A 16,416-nucleotide genomic window follows, 5' to 3' on the forward strand; every position below is an offset into this window, starting at 1 on the left:
ACAGAGATTTTTTTATGCACTTAATTCATTTCTCATGATGGATTATCCCACACTGTTTATCCATAAACTTTGATTTGTTTTGAACAGTGTTCTTTTTTATTCTTTTAATTTCATTATTTTTCACTTATCATTGAAATTTTCATGTCATTGATTGTTTAATTATCATATACTCATTTATACCTTGAGTTCACATTCGGATAAGATTTTTTATATGATTGGAGGGGAGAACTTTTCCCTGGTGTCGCTGCTCAGGGCTAGCGCTTCCTTCCAGAGTTCTCAGCTAACAGAACTAGACCATCCCAGCAGGACCTGCTCTGATACTGGTCCTATGTGCTGTATCTGCTTTTCTCGCAACCTTCTTCCGAATTCCTCTTCCATGGCAGCTGGTGTCTGTACCTCTCCTGCTATATGGACCTTGGATCCAGGTGGAGGTTGGATGTCCCAAAATGCAGGAAGCATCCCACTGCTGCCACCAATGTAACGGAACATCCCACACTCCGCTTGAGTGCTTCCGTCATATACCGCTTCCTATCAGTCTGGATATAGATATCAGATATTCCAGCTGCTCACAAGCACACAACAAGACGAGACTTGTTTGTCTGCTGAACATGGCGTGTTTATTAGAAGCAAGAATACAACCTTATATACAGTTAAAGAGGAGGTACCCAGAACATAAATTAACATGAGCTAATTAACTAATCATTTAACCAGACTGGGTGACTCATAGATATGACCTTTCAGGGTAGACGTCACGTCTCCTCGCTCACCTGCTATACAATACACATTATCATAAGTGTAAACACAGGACATCTTCACACAATAGCAGGGTCAATTAGCACAGAGAACTGACAGATGTCTGGAGGTGATGGCATTAGCATCTCCTTACACTGTACGTCCCAACAATATGAATCAGTCACTCTAATATGGCATATACAGGGTCCCCAGGCATACAACTCACAAAGAGCACTGTTCCCCCAAATGCCAGGGCCCATGATCGCAAGACAAGAGGGTAGCATTCAGTCCCCTCCAAAAGCCTCTGTCCCGGGTTAGTCTGTCACAATTATCAAGTCCATTGGGGATAAACCAGAAGTGTTTAACCATCCCTTCCATAATGTTTTGGATTCATCAGGGCAACCAGAGTGGGAATAAATAAGGTACTTAAGGGTATGGGATCGTGGCTCCGGGACACCACTGACTGTAAGATCCACACTTTACAGAGTTTCCTTACCTGCCCCCTACCCACACTCTTTGCTTGGAGGAGATGGGGGGGGAGGACTTGCACAGTTCCAATCTGACAGTCCAGATGCAGGACTGCATGGGCAGGAGTAGGAGCTGGAGGGATAGAGAGAGCACAGCCAGCACCTTCTTCAGGCTCTCTTCTGCTCTCCATATTTGGCTTGTCACTTCCTGCACTAAATTGACACAAGTAGTGATGTTGCTGTCACTAATTCTGTCAGCTTGAAGTGGCAGGAACTCTCCATGTAGCGCCCACCACTTCACATGATGCCATAACCCAGGGTAGCCACCCTTCCTGCCCCCCCTCCCTTGTCCCGACCTATTGGACATCATCTGGGGTGTGAGGTCTAAACATCGACCTTTCCCTGCTGGTTCACGTGGAGGTACTGCCTCATGGTTGCCTGTTTGACTCACATGCTGTGGAGTATATGAGTCCATCATCTCTGGTAAGCGTGCCAACCTTATCATTTGTTGACTGCACCTAAAGATCAAGTTTTCATTCACTTTGAAAAACACAGAGATTTTTTTATGCACTTAATTCATTTCTCATGATGGATTACCCCACACTGTTTATCCATAAACTTTGATTTGTTTTGAACAGTGTTCTTTTTTATTCTTTTAATTTCATTTTTTTTCACTTATCATTGAAATTTTCATGTCATTGATTGTTTAATTATCATATACTCATTTATACTTTGAGTTCACATTCGGATAAGATTTTTTATATGTTTACATTTGGAGCCCCACATTATTGTTTTATATGTTTTTTGCACTATATGTCTAGTGGAGTGTTGGTAGCTTAACAGTTTCTATGTGCAATTTTCTATTTTTCCAGTGCTGTTACATTGACATGCTGACGGTGAAGGGGGAAGAGCATAGATTTAATTTCCTGGTCTGTTGGAGCAGCTGTGGGGTTGCTGATAGCCCGGCAACCCCAGAAGTAAGTACAGCGGGGATGGGGAAGGTTGGGAGGGTGTCCAGTTTTAGTTAGTTAGTTAGTGCACACATTTGGATGATCAAACATGAGTCCAAATGTAATTTTTGGTGGTTCAGGGTATGTGTGCCTGATATCTGTGTCTGCAGTTTCCTGAGCACCCTTAGCTTCACAGTGCAAAGTGTAAATACAGTTGAAATAGTTTTACTGTTTGACAGTGTTAACCCTTTCCCTGCACTTTAACTGATTCAATTTATCCGTAATTTTTTCTTCTGTCTAGTATATTGCTTCCTTTTGTAAAAATACAATTGTTACCGTTTGAATGTCACTACATATACTTGCTTAGTGTACTTCTTTATTAACTGTAGGTTACATTTCAGAGTAGGAAAATATGAAAATATGGGGATAAACCAGAAGTGTTTAACCATCCCTTCCATAATGTTTTGGATTCATCAGGGCAACCAGAGTGGGAATAAATAAGGTACTTAAGGGTATGGGATCGTGGCTCCGGGACACCACTGACTGTAAGATCCACACTTTACAGAGTTTCCTTACCTGCCCCCTACCCACACTCTTTGCTTGGAGGAGATGGGGGGGGGACTTGCACAGTTCCGATCTGACAGTCCAGATGCAGGACTGCATGGGCAGGAGTAGGAGCTGGAGGGATAGAGAGAGCACAGCCAGCACCTTCTTCAGGCTCTCTTCTGCTCTCCAGATTTGGCTTGTCACTTCCTGCACTAAATTGACACAAGTAGTGATGTTGCTGTCACTAATTCTGTCAGCTTGAAGTGGCAGAAACTCTCCATGTAGCACCCACCACTTCACATGATGCCATAACCCAGGGTAGCCACCCTTCCTGCCCCCCCCTCCCTTGTCCCGACCCTGCCTGTAACAAACACATCTTATATAGCATTAGAGGGGTGTGATTGACTTGTAGTAAAACACAAAATTGGGAGAGTCGTGATGTTTTGTTTAGAGGACTCGAATATACAAACTGAAGAGCATTTTCTGACTGATCCTCCACCATAGCACCCACATCAGTCTCCCAGTTCTCTGATGTCCTACAAGGATAGACCTCCAAATGGGCACTTAAAAGTAACTTATAAGATCAAAAGATAAAACGTTTAGTTGAGGTAGTGTGTTGCATCAAATTACATTTTTTTATGTATTATGCTACAAACAGATTGTAATTAGAGGAGCCGATGAAGGAGGCGGGCTGGTTATCCTCAATAAATCAGATGACTTAGCGGAGCTAAACAGATTAGTGGATGATGAGGAAAAATGAAAAATTAAAAGAGAACCTTACGTTGAATTATAACGCCAAATTGAAGTCATTGGTGAAAAAGGCACAGGAGGAAGATATTGTCACCAAATAGGAAGCCAGATATTTAGTGCCTGATGCACCTAAGGTTCCTGTGATTTATCAATTGCCTAAGGTACACAAGAACCATTCCAACCCCCCTGGCAGACCTATTGTCACTCTATTTGCCAGAACAGGGGAATATTTGGATTGGTTCTTGCGGCCGTTGGTACAGAAATGTCCAGCTTATCAGGAACCTGATGGAATTATTGCAAGGAGTTAAGGTAAATGAGTAAGACATATTGGCAAGTAGTGGTGTAAACTCTTTATATTCCAATATTAAACAACAACATGTGATCAAAGCTATCATCTGGGCCCTTAATAGTACCATTAAGAAAAAGGAAAACAATTTTTTTAGTCCAGTTGTTAGACTTGGCCATGAGTCATAACTTTTTCTGGCATAATAAAGTACACCCCCTCAGTGGCCAATATGTTTATGAGCCACTGGGGAAAAAGATACAATTTTCAACAACATTCTACCTCAACTAAAATTTTACAAACGATATGTAGACAATATCATAATTGTCTGGGCAGGTACTAAGGAATCCTTTATGCAATTTCTTGTTGAAATTGGGAACAACATATATGGGATTTCCTTTACAGCCACTTGTGATCAACAATATATACATTTTTGTGATTTAGTGATTTTCAAGGAGAATCACCAACTATTTACGAAAACACATTTTAAGGAAGTGGATAGAAGTGGCTACATCCCATTGGGAAGTTGTCACCATCCTAGATGGTTGTGTGCAATCCCCAAAAGCCAACTTATAGGCGTAATTGCGCTTATAAAGATGATTATGATTTACAGGCCACAATTCTACTCAATGGGTTTGAGGAAAAGGGTTACCGCTCCAAGGATTTAGTTCAAACTAAGATAGCAGAAGGAGAAATTAAGAGAGAGGATTTATTTAAGAAAAAATAGGCTAGTAAAAGAGATTTTGGTGTTGCTTTTATGACTGGCTTGACACAACACAAACAGATAGAAAAAATCATTCATAAGCACTGGCCTCTTCTTTTGAAAGATGTTGATATAAATAAAATATTGCCAACTAAACCATAGTTCATCTAAACTAAGCCCCCTACCTTACATTTACAATTAGCACCCAATGTGATAGACCCACCCAAGAAACTTTGCACGTTTTTGGATCAAGTGTTTTTTTTTAGTTGTGGGAGGTGTGTAATGTGTAGGACTTCTCGTGACATGATAAGGAAGACCACACATTTCACCTCACATACCTCGGGTGAGTTCCACAAAATAGAAAAGTTTATCACATGTAGGACGACGCATGTCACCTACCTTCTCACATGTCCATGTGGGTTGCAATACATGGGTAGAACCACTGGAAAATTAGGAGTAAGACTTTGCAAACATGTGAACAGCATTAGGAAAGGCTATAATCACCACAGTCTCTCCAACCACTTCAAACTCCACCATGGGAGGGATCCGAGTGGTTTGACATTCTGTGGCATTGACATAATTGAGGGTCATTGGAGAGGAGGCATCCTCAAAAGGACTATCTCTCGTAACGAGACTCAGTGGATACATCGTCTTAGAACAATGAGTCCATTGGGGTTAAACATTGAACTTGACTTAAATTGTTTAGTTTCTAATTGGTAATGGTCATTGAGAATATTTTAATTAATTTAGAGGTTTATTCAGAATATTGTTTTGTATATATATATATATATATATATATATATATATACATATATATATATATATATATATATATATATATATATATATATATATATATATATATATATATATATATTTTTTTTTTTTTTTTCTTATTTTTATTTTCATTTTATATTACATTTATTTTACTTTTTCTTTTGCTTTTCATCTTTATTTCAATCTTTATCTTATTTTCATTCGTATTTTTAATTTTCATTAATATTTATGTTTATTTTTTTATTATTTGTATTTTTAGTCTTATAGTTATTTTTATTTCTTTATATATATATTTTGATTATTTTTTTTAACATTTAATAACACTGATGGGTAATGCAATTTTAAATAAATAAATAAATATGTATGTAATGAAATTTGATTCTTTGTACGGGAGTGACATCTTTTGGATTAATCAAGGACAAAATATTTAGTTCAATTGTCGTACTTTTACAATGGTGGGAACAATTTTTACATGGTGACCAATGGTCATCTAACCAACCAAAAGGCCGTAATTTTCCCTTATTGTAGACATGTTTGTCCAAACAACAAAATGCCTACCTTGCGGCTTCTAAATTGGTTGACTAGAGGGGAGGTTTCCTTTGTGTGTATTTAAGGCTGGCTTTGCTAACCGGAAATTAGGTCCTTTGAAGATGCCCTGTGGGAGGGCGAAATGCATTGACGTAATTTCCGGTAATTTCCGGTTCCGAATCCACAAGATGTCACTTCCAATCTTTCGTTCGAATGCTGGGTGACGGCGTTCACCTGCTGTTGTAAACTTTTACTGGATTCATGCCTATTTTTACACATCAGTGTGTAAGTACTTGTCCACTTGCGCAAAAAAATTCTTGGTCAACAGTTCTTCACCATCTACTACCTATCACTACCTTTTCTTTTTATTTCTGGTATCATGGTTCACATTTAATGCTTACAAATTTCGGACTTTTTTTGATACACTGAGGTGATATAGCCATCCCTGGCCAACTTTCCAAAGCCCGAACGACCCCCAAACTGAAAAGCTAGGGGTCCATTCCATCCGGTGAGTGGGGACACAGGAGAAAGTGTGGAGCACGACTGCACTTTAATATTGGAGCACATCACATATTACAATTTTTGGACTTATGCATTGTTCATGAATTATAGCATTTATTGTCTGTAATTTATTTTATTATACTTGTTTGCAAGTGTTGTAATTCTTTCCAATCATTCATAATCACATAGAGAGACCCACAATCCAAAGAGTATCGTCAAGTTGTTTAGGGGTATAAATTAGGCATCTAATTTTCTTACTACCTATCACAATTTTGGAGGTCCTGCAGTACAAGGACAGTAGAAACACCCACAAAATGACCAAATTAGTAAACACCCTAAGGTATTTTTAAGAAGCATGGTGAGTCTTTTGAAGACTTCCTTTTTTGTCAAGTTTGGTTTTGGAATCATGAGTCTGGGTTTCAGACTGCCTGAAACCTGGACAAATTATTTAGACTGGACTATGGCTTCCCAGCAGGGTTGCTGGCTGCAGTTGTCTAAGCTGAGAGTGTCTGTTGAACTCTTTCACACTGCCCAAAGCCAGCACTAACAACCCCCCCAACACCCCTACCCCTCTGTGTCTGTCCACACTCCAATCCCTGCCTCAGAAAAGGAAAGTTGGGGCTGAAAATTTGAAGACCAGCAGCCTCAGATACATCTGGATGAGAGGTGCTGACTGCCAAGTGGTGAGTGAGCTCACCATCCATCCATGTCTGTGACTGAAATCTCCCCTTGTTTCTCCTGCCTTTGAGAGAGTACACTATGGCAAATCAGGGTTCTCAGAGCACCCGTTACATCAGAGTTCCCCTTTACACCAGAGTCTTCTCTGTACATCAGAGTTCTCAGCGTTTCCTCCTAAATCAGGGATCCCATAGCATCCCTTATGTTAGAGGTCCCAGAGTTTTCCCTTACATCAGAGTCTGAAGAGTTCCCCCTTACAGTGAAAGGGAACTCTGCAAGTTCATATGTAAAAGGGAAACTCTGTGAGGGGACTCTTGTTATTAACTTCAAATGTAGGAAATATTATTTATTAGCAAAATATATGTATAGTTTATACTATAAAATAAACTGGTGTGCGCCACTAAAGTGTTCAGGTTTGACTTGAAGAAAAGGTGACAACCCTAGTTTGGACTGATTATGTATCGAGCATCGTATCTTGTGTATCACAAAAATGGAACAACGCTGCAAAGAAAATAATGTACAGTAATGGTTGCCTCTGTACACCTCTGTACGCCTATTGCTATTAGCCAAGCAAGTCTAGCCTTCTGGTACGTGGATACCCCTGGGAATGCCATATTTACTGGCCAGAAATTACAGTGGGACATGCAGATGGGTCAGTTCAGGCAGCGGGCAGAGCTATGGTTAGCAAACAAGGCAAAGAATCAGTCCAGGCATCAGGCAGAAAGGTGGTCAATAAACAGACTAGGATTGGTACAGGCAGCAGAGGCAACCAAGCACTCATGATGGGGCGGTGATCAGGAACACTGTTGCAATCTTACATTGGTCTGGTGGCACTGAAACTAGTGTGGCAGCAATCAGCAACACTGTTTTTGACTTACACTGGTCTGGTGACACTGAGACTGGTGTGACAACAACCAGGGACACCATTGCTGGCTTACACCGGTGTGGTGACACTGAGACTGGTGTGGCAGTAATAAGAAACATTGGTGCTGGCATACACTTGTCTGATTACACTGTGTGGTGATGATTAGGAAACATGTTGCTTGCTGCACTGGTCTGGTGTGGTGGCAATCGGAAACACAAATTTTAGCACTGGTCTGGCAACTGGTAATTGACTGCACTGTTAGGGCTCTATGGGCCAGATTCACCAAAGAGATACGACGGCGTTTCTCCTGATACGCCGTCGTATATCTGTTTCTATCTATGCGACTGATTCATAGAATCAGTTACGCATAGATATCCATAAGATCCATAAATCCATAAAATTGTTTTACACTGTCGGATCTTAGGATGCAATACCGCGGCCGCCGCTTCGGGGAGTTCGCGTCTTAAACCAGCGTCGTGTATGCAAATTAGTAGTTACGGTGGATCCCCGACAGATTTTCGCGTTCGCTACGTCCCTGCTAGTCTAGTTTCCCGTCGCAAATTTAGTCGTCGTTTTGGGTGCCCTAACTTTAGTCAGCAATCGTATTGCTGTCTAAAGTATGGCCGTCGTTCCCGCGTCGAAATTAAAAATTTAACGTCGTTTGCGTAACACGTCCGGGAATACGGAAGTACGCTACGCACGTCGCCGTTCGAAAAAATGACGTCACGGCGCGCAAAGCACTGCGGGAGTTAGGAAACGGAGCATGCGCAGTAGGTCCGGCGCGGGAGCGCGCCTAATTTAAATGGCACACGCCCATTTGAATTGGCCCGCCTTGCGCCAGAGGCCGCCGGCGTAGTTTTCATCGCAAGTGCTTTGTGAATCAGGCACTTGCGATGAAAACTTGCGGCGGTGTAACGTATCTACGATACGTTACGCCACCGCAGTTCTATGTGAATCTGGCCCCCTAACTTTAGTCAGCAATCGTATTGCTCTCTAAAGTATGTCCGTCGTTCCCGCGTCAAAATTAAAAATTTAACGTCGTTTGCGTAACACGTCCGGGAATACGTAAGTACGCCACGCACGTCGCCGTTCGAAAAAATGACGTCACGGCGCGCAAAGCACTGCGGGAGTTAGGAAACGGAGCATGCGCAGTAGGTCCGGCACGGGAGCGCGCCTAATTTAAATGGCACACGCCCATTTGAATTGGCCCGCCTTGCGCCGGAGGCCGCCGGCGTAGTTTTCATCGCAAGTGCTTTGTGAATCAGGCACTTGCGATGAAAACTTGCGGCGGTGTAACGTATCTACGAACCGTTACGCCGCTGCAGTTCTATGTTAATCTGGCCCAATGAGCTCAAGGTTGGGAGGCAGTAAAACCTTGGAATTGAGCCACAATGTTAACACTCCTCAACCACTATGCCCTTTAGCTGCATAGGCAGTGGCTGGAGCAATATACCTGCAGCATATTTGTTGCTTTGCTTCTTAACTGTGGCAAGCATTATACTCCCTATACGCCTACCGATAATAACTCATTCAAGTGAATGGGAGTGCTTGCTTGTGAGTGGTCCATGGCATTAAATCAGGTTGTGAGGAGGCCTAAGCACTGCCTGCAGAACAATAATTGCTCTTCAGAGAGCATCACACATGTGAACTAGACATTATGGTAACACTGTATACTGTAATAGTGAGAGTCCCTGACTCATGGAGCAAAGACAGGAGTAAAAGCCGTTTTGTCATTTACTAAAGAAATACGCTGTCATAGCAGCATATTTCTTTATTTACTATAATGCCTAGAGTGCCCAGGAGAGGGCGCATGGTGCGCCTGTATAGACCTGGCGTACGGCCTTTCAGAAATGTAAATAGAAGGGGTTTGGGCGGGAGTTTATTAGGGGGAGATGTGTGGTGATTTTGGGAAGTGTAGTGACATGTGTTTGTTTAAGTTTCCCAGGCAGAATTGAAAGTGAAAGTGTTTTTTGTGAAATCGAGCGCCCGTACGCCGCAAGTAGGAATAAACCTCCGGGAGGTTTATTTGCATACTGCGCATGCGTGCGGGGCAAATACGTCCTTTCACACACACCGTCTCACTACGCCGGGAAAATCTTGGTAAATCCCAAGCAACGTAGCTGTGATTGCACAGCTTGAGTCTACGCACGTGAAAGGTTGAACTGTTTTCAGCTTGCGCTGACCATGAAGGGGGACTCCACGCCAAATTTAAAACAAAAAAACGGCGCGGGTTCTCCTGCAATGGCACATCAGGCCTTTCGGCTGGATCATAAGGGGTTAACCTACGCTGAAAAAAACAGCGTGGGGTTCCCCCAAGATCCAGACCAAACCCTCAACATGAAGGGGGGTGGGGGGGCAGACCGCACTGCCCCCCCACCCCAAAGCACTCTTGTCCCCATGTTGATAGGGACAAGGGCCTCTTCCCGACAACCCTTGCCGTTGGTTGTCGGGGTATGCGGGCGGGGGCTTATCGGAATCTGGGAGCCCATTTCAATAAGGAGGCCCACAGATGCCGGCCCCCCACCCTATGTGAATGAGTATGGGGTACATCGTACCCCTACCCATTCACCTGGGGAAAAATGTAAAGTTAAAAAAACACCACACAGATTTTTGTAGTAATTTATTAGACAGCTGAGGGGTCTTCTGCCAGCCCCCCCCCTTTCTTCTTTAAGCTCTTTTACAACGGGGGGTGTAGGCCCAGTCTTCTCTCTTCCGCTGGGGCCCTGGGCTTCATAGTTTTCTGCCGGGGGGGCGCCACCCCCACCGGGCTTTTAACGCTGCCTTCCGCCGGGGCCCCCCACCCCCTTTAAGCTCTTTTTGATTCGCGGGGGCATCCGGGGCTTCATAGTTTTCCCGCTTTCTTCTCTGTTGCCTCTTCTGCCTGTCTCCTCCGCAGAGCCCAGGGCTTTATTTTTGCTTTCTTCTCTGTTCCCTCTTCTGCCTGTCTCCTCCAGGGGGGGACAGGGCTTCTCTCTGCTGTCTTCTTCCTTCTTCTCTTCCATTCAATGTTGACACGACAAGCTCTGCCGCTGAAATGACATCTGAGCGGACCGCGTCGACTTATATAGGCATAGGGCGTGGTCACCGGGTGATGCCACCCTGCGACCCCAACCTTTGTGACATCACATTCCCGGGCATGATGGGAATGTGATGTCACAAAGGTTGGGGTCGCAGGGTGGCATCACCCGGTGACCACGCCCTATGCCTATATAAGTCCACGCGGTCCACTCAGACGCCATTTCAGCAGCAGAGCTCGTCATGTCAACATCGAATGGAAGAGGAGAAGGAAGAGGACAGCGTAGAGAAGCCCTGCCCCCCGGAGAAGTCAGGCAGAAGAGGGAACAGAGAAGAAAGCGGATATAAAGCCCTGGGCTCCGCGGAGGAGACAGGCAGAAGAGGGAACAGAGAAGAAAGCGGAAAGAAAGCCCTGGGCTCCGCGGAGGAGACAGGCAGAAGAGGGAACAGAGAAGAAAGCGGAAAGAAAGCCCTGGGCTCCGCAGAGGAGACAGGCAGAAGAGGGAACAGAGAACACAGTGGATGCCCCCCCGAATCAAAAAGAGCTTAAAGGGGTGGGGGCTCCGGCGGAAGACAGCGGAGAAGCCCGAGGGGGTGGCGCCCCCTGGCTGAAAACTATGAAGCCCGGGTGCCCCCCCAATCTAAAAGAGCTTAAAGGGGGTTTGAGGGCCCAGCAGAAGACCCCCCCAGCTGACTAATAAATTATTTTAAAAACCTGTGTGGTGTTTTTTTTTACTTTACATTTTCCCCCCAGGTGAATGGGTAAGGGTAAGATTTACCCCATACTCATTCACATTATCTGGGGTCCACCTTATTAAAGGGGGCTCCCAGATTCTGATAAGCTCCCCATACCCCGACAATCAACAGCAAGGGTTGTCGAGAAAAGGCCCTTGTCCCTATCGACATGGGGACAAGAGTGCTTTGGGGTGGGGGGCGCAGTGCCCCCCTGCCCCAAAGCACACACTCCCCCATGTTGAGGGCATGCGGTCTGGTACGGCTCAGGAGGGGGGGCGCTCGCTCATCCCCACCCCCATTTATGTCCGGCCAGACTGCGTGCTTGGATAAGGGTTTGGTCTGGATCTTGGGGGAACCCCACACTGTTTTTTTCAGCGTAGGTTAACCCCTTATGATCCAGACCAAGCCGAAGGGCCCGATGTGCCACTGCAGGGGAACCCACATTGTTTTTTTAATTTAAATTTTGTGTGGAGTTCCCCTTTAGCGTCCCCGCTCGCCCCTGGTCCCAGAGCGAGAATCGAGAGTTGTGTGTGTAAACACACAGCTCCCGGTCCTGTCAGGGGGACAAATGCATGATCGTCATAGCGATCTCTCATTCCCCTAGCCCCACCCCCCTTCAGTTAGAACACACACAAGGAACATAATTAACCCCTTCCTTGCCCCCTAGTGTTAACCCCTTCCCTGCCAGTGGCATCTTTATAGTAATCAATGCATTTTTATAGCACTCCTCGCTACAAAAATGCCAATGGTCCCAAAAATGTGTCCGATGTGTCCGCCATAATGTCGCAGTACCGATAAAATTCGCTGATAATTGCCATTACTAGTAAAAAAAATATTAATAAAAATGCATTAAAACTAACCCCTTTTTTGTAGACGCTATAACTTTTGTGCATTTTGCGATTTTTTTATAACCAAAAATATGTAGAAGAATACGTATCGGCCTAAACTGAGGAAAAAAATTGTTTTTTTATAGATTTTTGGGGGATATTTATTATAGCAAAAAGTAAAAAATATATATTTTTTTTATTTAAATTGTCGCTCTATTTTTGTTTATAGCGCAAAAAATTAAAAGGTGATCAAATACCAACAAAAGAAAGCTCTATTTGTGGTAAAAAAAAATTGTTTGTGAGCCACGTCGCACGACCGCGCAATTGTCAGTTAAAACGACGCAGAGCCAAATCGCAAAAAGTGGCCCGGTCATTGACCAGCAAGTGGTTAAAAAATAACAAAACAGTAAAGTTAGCCCAATGTATTGTGATAATGTGAAAGATGATGTTACACCGAGTAAATAGATACCTAACTTGTCACGCTTTAATATTGCACACACTCATAAAATGGCCCCAAACTTCAGGACTTCAAAATCTCCATAGTCGACGCTTGTTTTTTTTTTACAGGTTACCAGTTCTGAGTTACAGAGGAGGTGCTAAAAGTATTGCTCTCGCTCTAACGCACGCGTCAATACCTCACATGTGTGGTTTAAACAGCGTTTACATATGTGGGTGGGACTTACATGCGTGTTCGCTTCTAAGTGCGAGCTACTAGGGACAGGGGCATTTTAATTATTATTATTTTATTTCTTTTTTTACGTAATAATTCAATAAGACCTCACATCTTGTCCTTCAGGCTGGAAAGCATGCGATCAGGAAAACAAATAAACACAGATCTCATGCTTTTAGCCGCGATTGCAGCTTTGTTTGTTTCTGCCTCTGCATTTCGTGTGAACTGAGCATGCCCAGGGACTTAGAATTTTTGATGTTGCTTTTTGTGTCTCATAGAGCGTGTTTTTTGAGTTAGTAATTTAAGGAGATAGTTAACAGGTGTACCCACTTACAAGCGAACCCAATGTAGAGACTGAACTTTGTCCATGTGTTTTCAATTGCATCATTATTTAACACACACAAGCCTATGTTATAAAACGCACATAGAGCATTTGTCAGCTGCCCTGAAAGAGGGCAGGTTGTGTGTGGGGGATGGCTGAAGTTTTTCCTTGCTAAAGCTCAATGGAGCGAAGAGGGATTCAGAACACCCTGCGCTTTCAGGTTATGCCTGTTCATTTGCACAAAGTAAGTTTGGAATTCCTTGTACAGGATTTGCTGGAGAAATCTGTTGGAGTGGAACCATGGCACATTTATTGTATCCAGGATCATGCAGCACCAAGGTACTATGATGTCTCTTTTGTGCATAGCAATTTTTGCACTGAAGTTATTGAAAAATGTAAGGAACTGGAAAAAGCTAATCATGTGTCCATAAGGCCTTTTATAGTGGAGCCCTTGTATGCCATGGAGGAGAAACCATTGGTTGTTCATCTATTTAACCCCTTCACGGACATTGCCTTGGTAGTGGCCTTTTTGAGGAGATACTGCTCTTCAGTGAAGGGAGGCTTCAGACTGACTAATCGGCTGGGGATCTTTAATGGCAAATTAAAGTTTTTTGTCAAGCTGAAGGTGGATTCTGAAGGGATTGGTGGAGTGCGGCATCCACCAGCCAATTTTTCCATAGCAGGAAATAGAGGGTTTCTCTACTACCCTGGTCAACCGACATACTGTAGGAGATGCCATAAGTTTGGGCATACCAGAGAGGAATGTAATGTGGAGATGCACTGTCGGAACTGTGGGGAGGAGGGACATGAGGCGGGGGCTTGCTTGGTTAAACGGGCCTGTGATATATGTGGACAGCGTGATCACACAGTTAAAAATTGCCCAAAAGTAAGGAGGGCCTATGTCTCTTATGCTGAAGCTGTCAGGCGCACCGCTGAGGGTGGACGGCCAGTGTCCACTCAGGTTCTGTCTGACTCTCCTGAAAGGCTGGAAGAAGAGGAGGAGGTGGTGGTGGAAGAGGTGGAGGAGGAGGAGGAGGTGGTGGTGGAAGAGGAGGAGGAGGAGGAGGAGGTGGTGGTGGAAGAGGAGGAGGAGGAGGAGGAGGAGGTGGTGGTGGAAGAGGAGGAACACCAGGGTGTGGAGCAGAACGTGGAGGAAAGAGTAGAAGTGCCACCCTCAGGTGTGGAGCCATTAGCAATGGAGAGTGGAGAAGAGGTTGAGAGGGCGGTGGAGGAGGCTATGGAGGAATTGGCAGCAGCCTTACAGTGGGAGCCGGAGGTGCAGGAAGCCCAAGAAGAGGAGGTGGAAAAGATGGAGACACTGGGTGCCAAGACTAAGGTGGACGCTTGGGAGAGCCCTAAGGACAGAAGGGCTAAGAAATTGAAGGTAGAGACAGCCGGAATTGTAACAAGCAACCCCTTTGAGGTCCTGGGGGATGTTGAAGGGGAGATAGAATCATCAGCACCAAGTCCAGGGACTCCAGAAATTTTTCAGCCAGCCATATTGTCGCCAAGTCAGGAGTTTTTGGATGGTGAAAGCGTTGTGGCCCTGAGGAATGTATGTCAGTTTTCTGGCTTAAGTGATAGATCTGGGGGTGAATGATGCACATCTACATGTGAATGAGCATCAAGCTGGTGTCCCTCAATGTGAGGGGCTTTGGGTCTCCTGCTAGACAGTGTGCTGTTTTTGAGGACTTGAAGGTCAATGGAGGAGACATCACCTGTCTACAGGAGTGTTTTTTTAATCGACCGCCCAAGCCTCCGGAGTGGGTGGTGGATTACATATGGTCGCCAGTTGGGGATAATAGGAATGCTGGGGTAGGCATTATCATTATAAATAGGAATATTCGCATTATGTCTCATGTTGTGTTAGTGCCAGGCAGGTTAACTAGTTACCGACCGCCCACCGTCATTCTACGTCGGCAATTTAAAGATGAATATCTCGGTAACGGCAGCAGCTGCTGCCACAACCAAGATATTCATCTCTTCAGTGGGCGGCCGTGTAAGCGATAACGGCGGTCTCCGCGGCGGATTCGCCGCGAGATCGCCGTTATCGGTGGCGGGAGAGGGGACCCCCCCGCCACTTTCCTGCGCCCTCCGCCGCTTACCATAGCCGTCGGTAACGGCGGAGGAGATCGGGACCGTTCGGCAGCTGAGCGGGGTTACGAGTGAAGGAAAAATCTCCTTCACCCGTCCCCATAGCTCTGCTGGGCGGAAGTGACGTCAAAACGTCAGTCCCGCCCAGCCTCTTAAAGCAACATTTTTTTTTTGTCATTTGAAAAAATGACATTTTCAAATTTTTTTTTTTTTTTTTTTTTGCATTTAAGCCTAAATATGAGATTTGAGGTCTTTTTGACCCCAGATCTCATATTTAAGAGGACCTGTCATGCTTTTTTCTATTACAAGGGATGTTTACATTCCTTGTAATAGGAATAAAAGTGATATTTTTTTTTATTTCAGTGTTAAAAATTGTAAAATAAATAAAAATAAATACGAAAACCCCCAAAAAATGTTTTTAAAGCGCCCCGTCCCGACGAGCTCGCACGCAGAAGCGAACGCATACGCGAGTAGCGCCCGCATATGAAAACGGTGTTCAAACCACACAAGTGAGGTATCGCCACGATCGTTAGAGCGAGAGCAATAATTATAGCCCTAGGCCTACTCTGTAACTCAAAAAATGCAACCTGTAGAATTTTTTAAACGTCGCCTATCGAGATTTTTAAGGGTAAAAGTTTGACGCCATGCCACGAGCGGGCGCAATTTGTAAGCGTGACATGTTGGGTATCATTTTACTCGGCGTAACATTATATTTCACAAAATGTAAAAAAATTGGGCCAAATTTATTGTTGTCTTTTTTTTTTATTTAAAAAAGTGATTTTTTTCCAAAAAAAGTGCGCTTGTAAGACCGCTGCGCAAATACGGTGTGACAAAAAGTATTGCAATGACTGCCATTTTATTCTCTAGGGTGTTAGAAAAAAAATATATAATGTTTGGGGGTTTTAAGTAATTTTATAGCAAAAAAAAATGTTTTAGTCTCGTAAACACCGAATCTGAAAAACAGGCTCGGGGC

This window comes from Rana temporaria, chromosome 7, assembly GCF_905171775.1.
Source record: "Rana temporaria chromosome 7, aRanTem1.1, whole genome shotgun sequence".
Classification (NCBI taxonomy): Eukaryota; Metazoa; Chordata; class Amphibia; order Anura; family Ranidae; genus Rana; species Rana temporaria.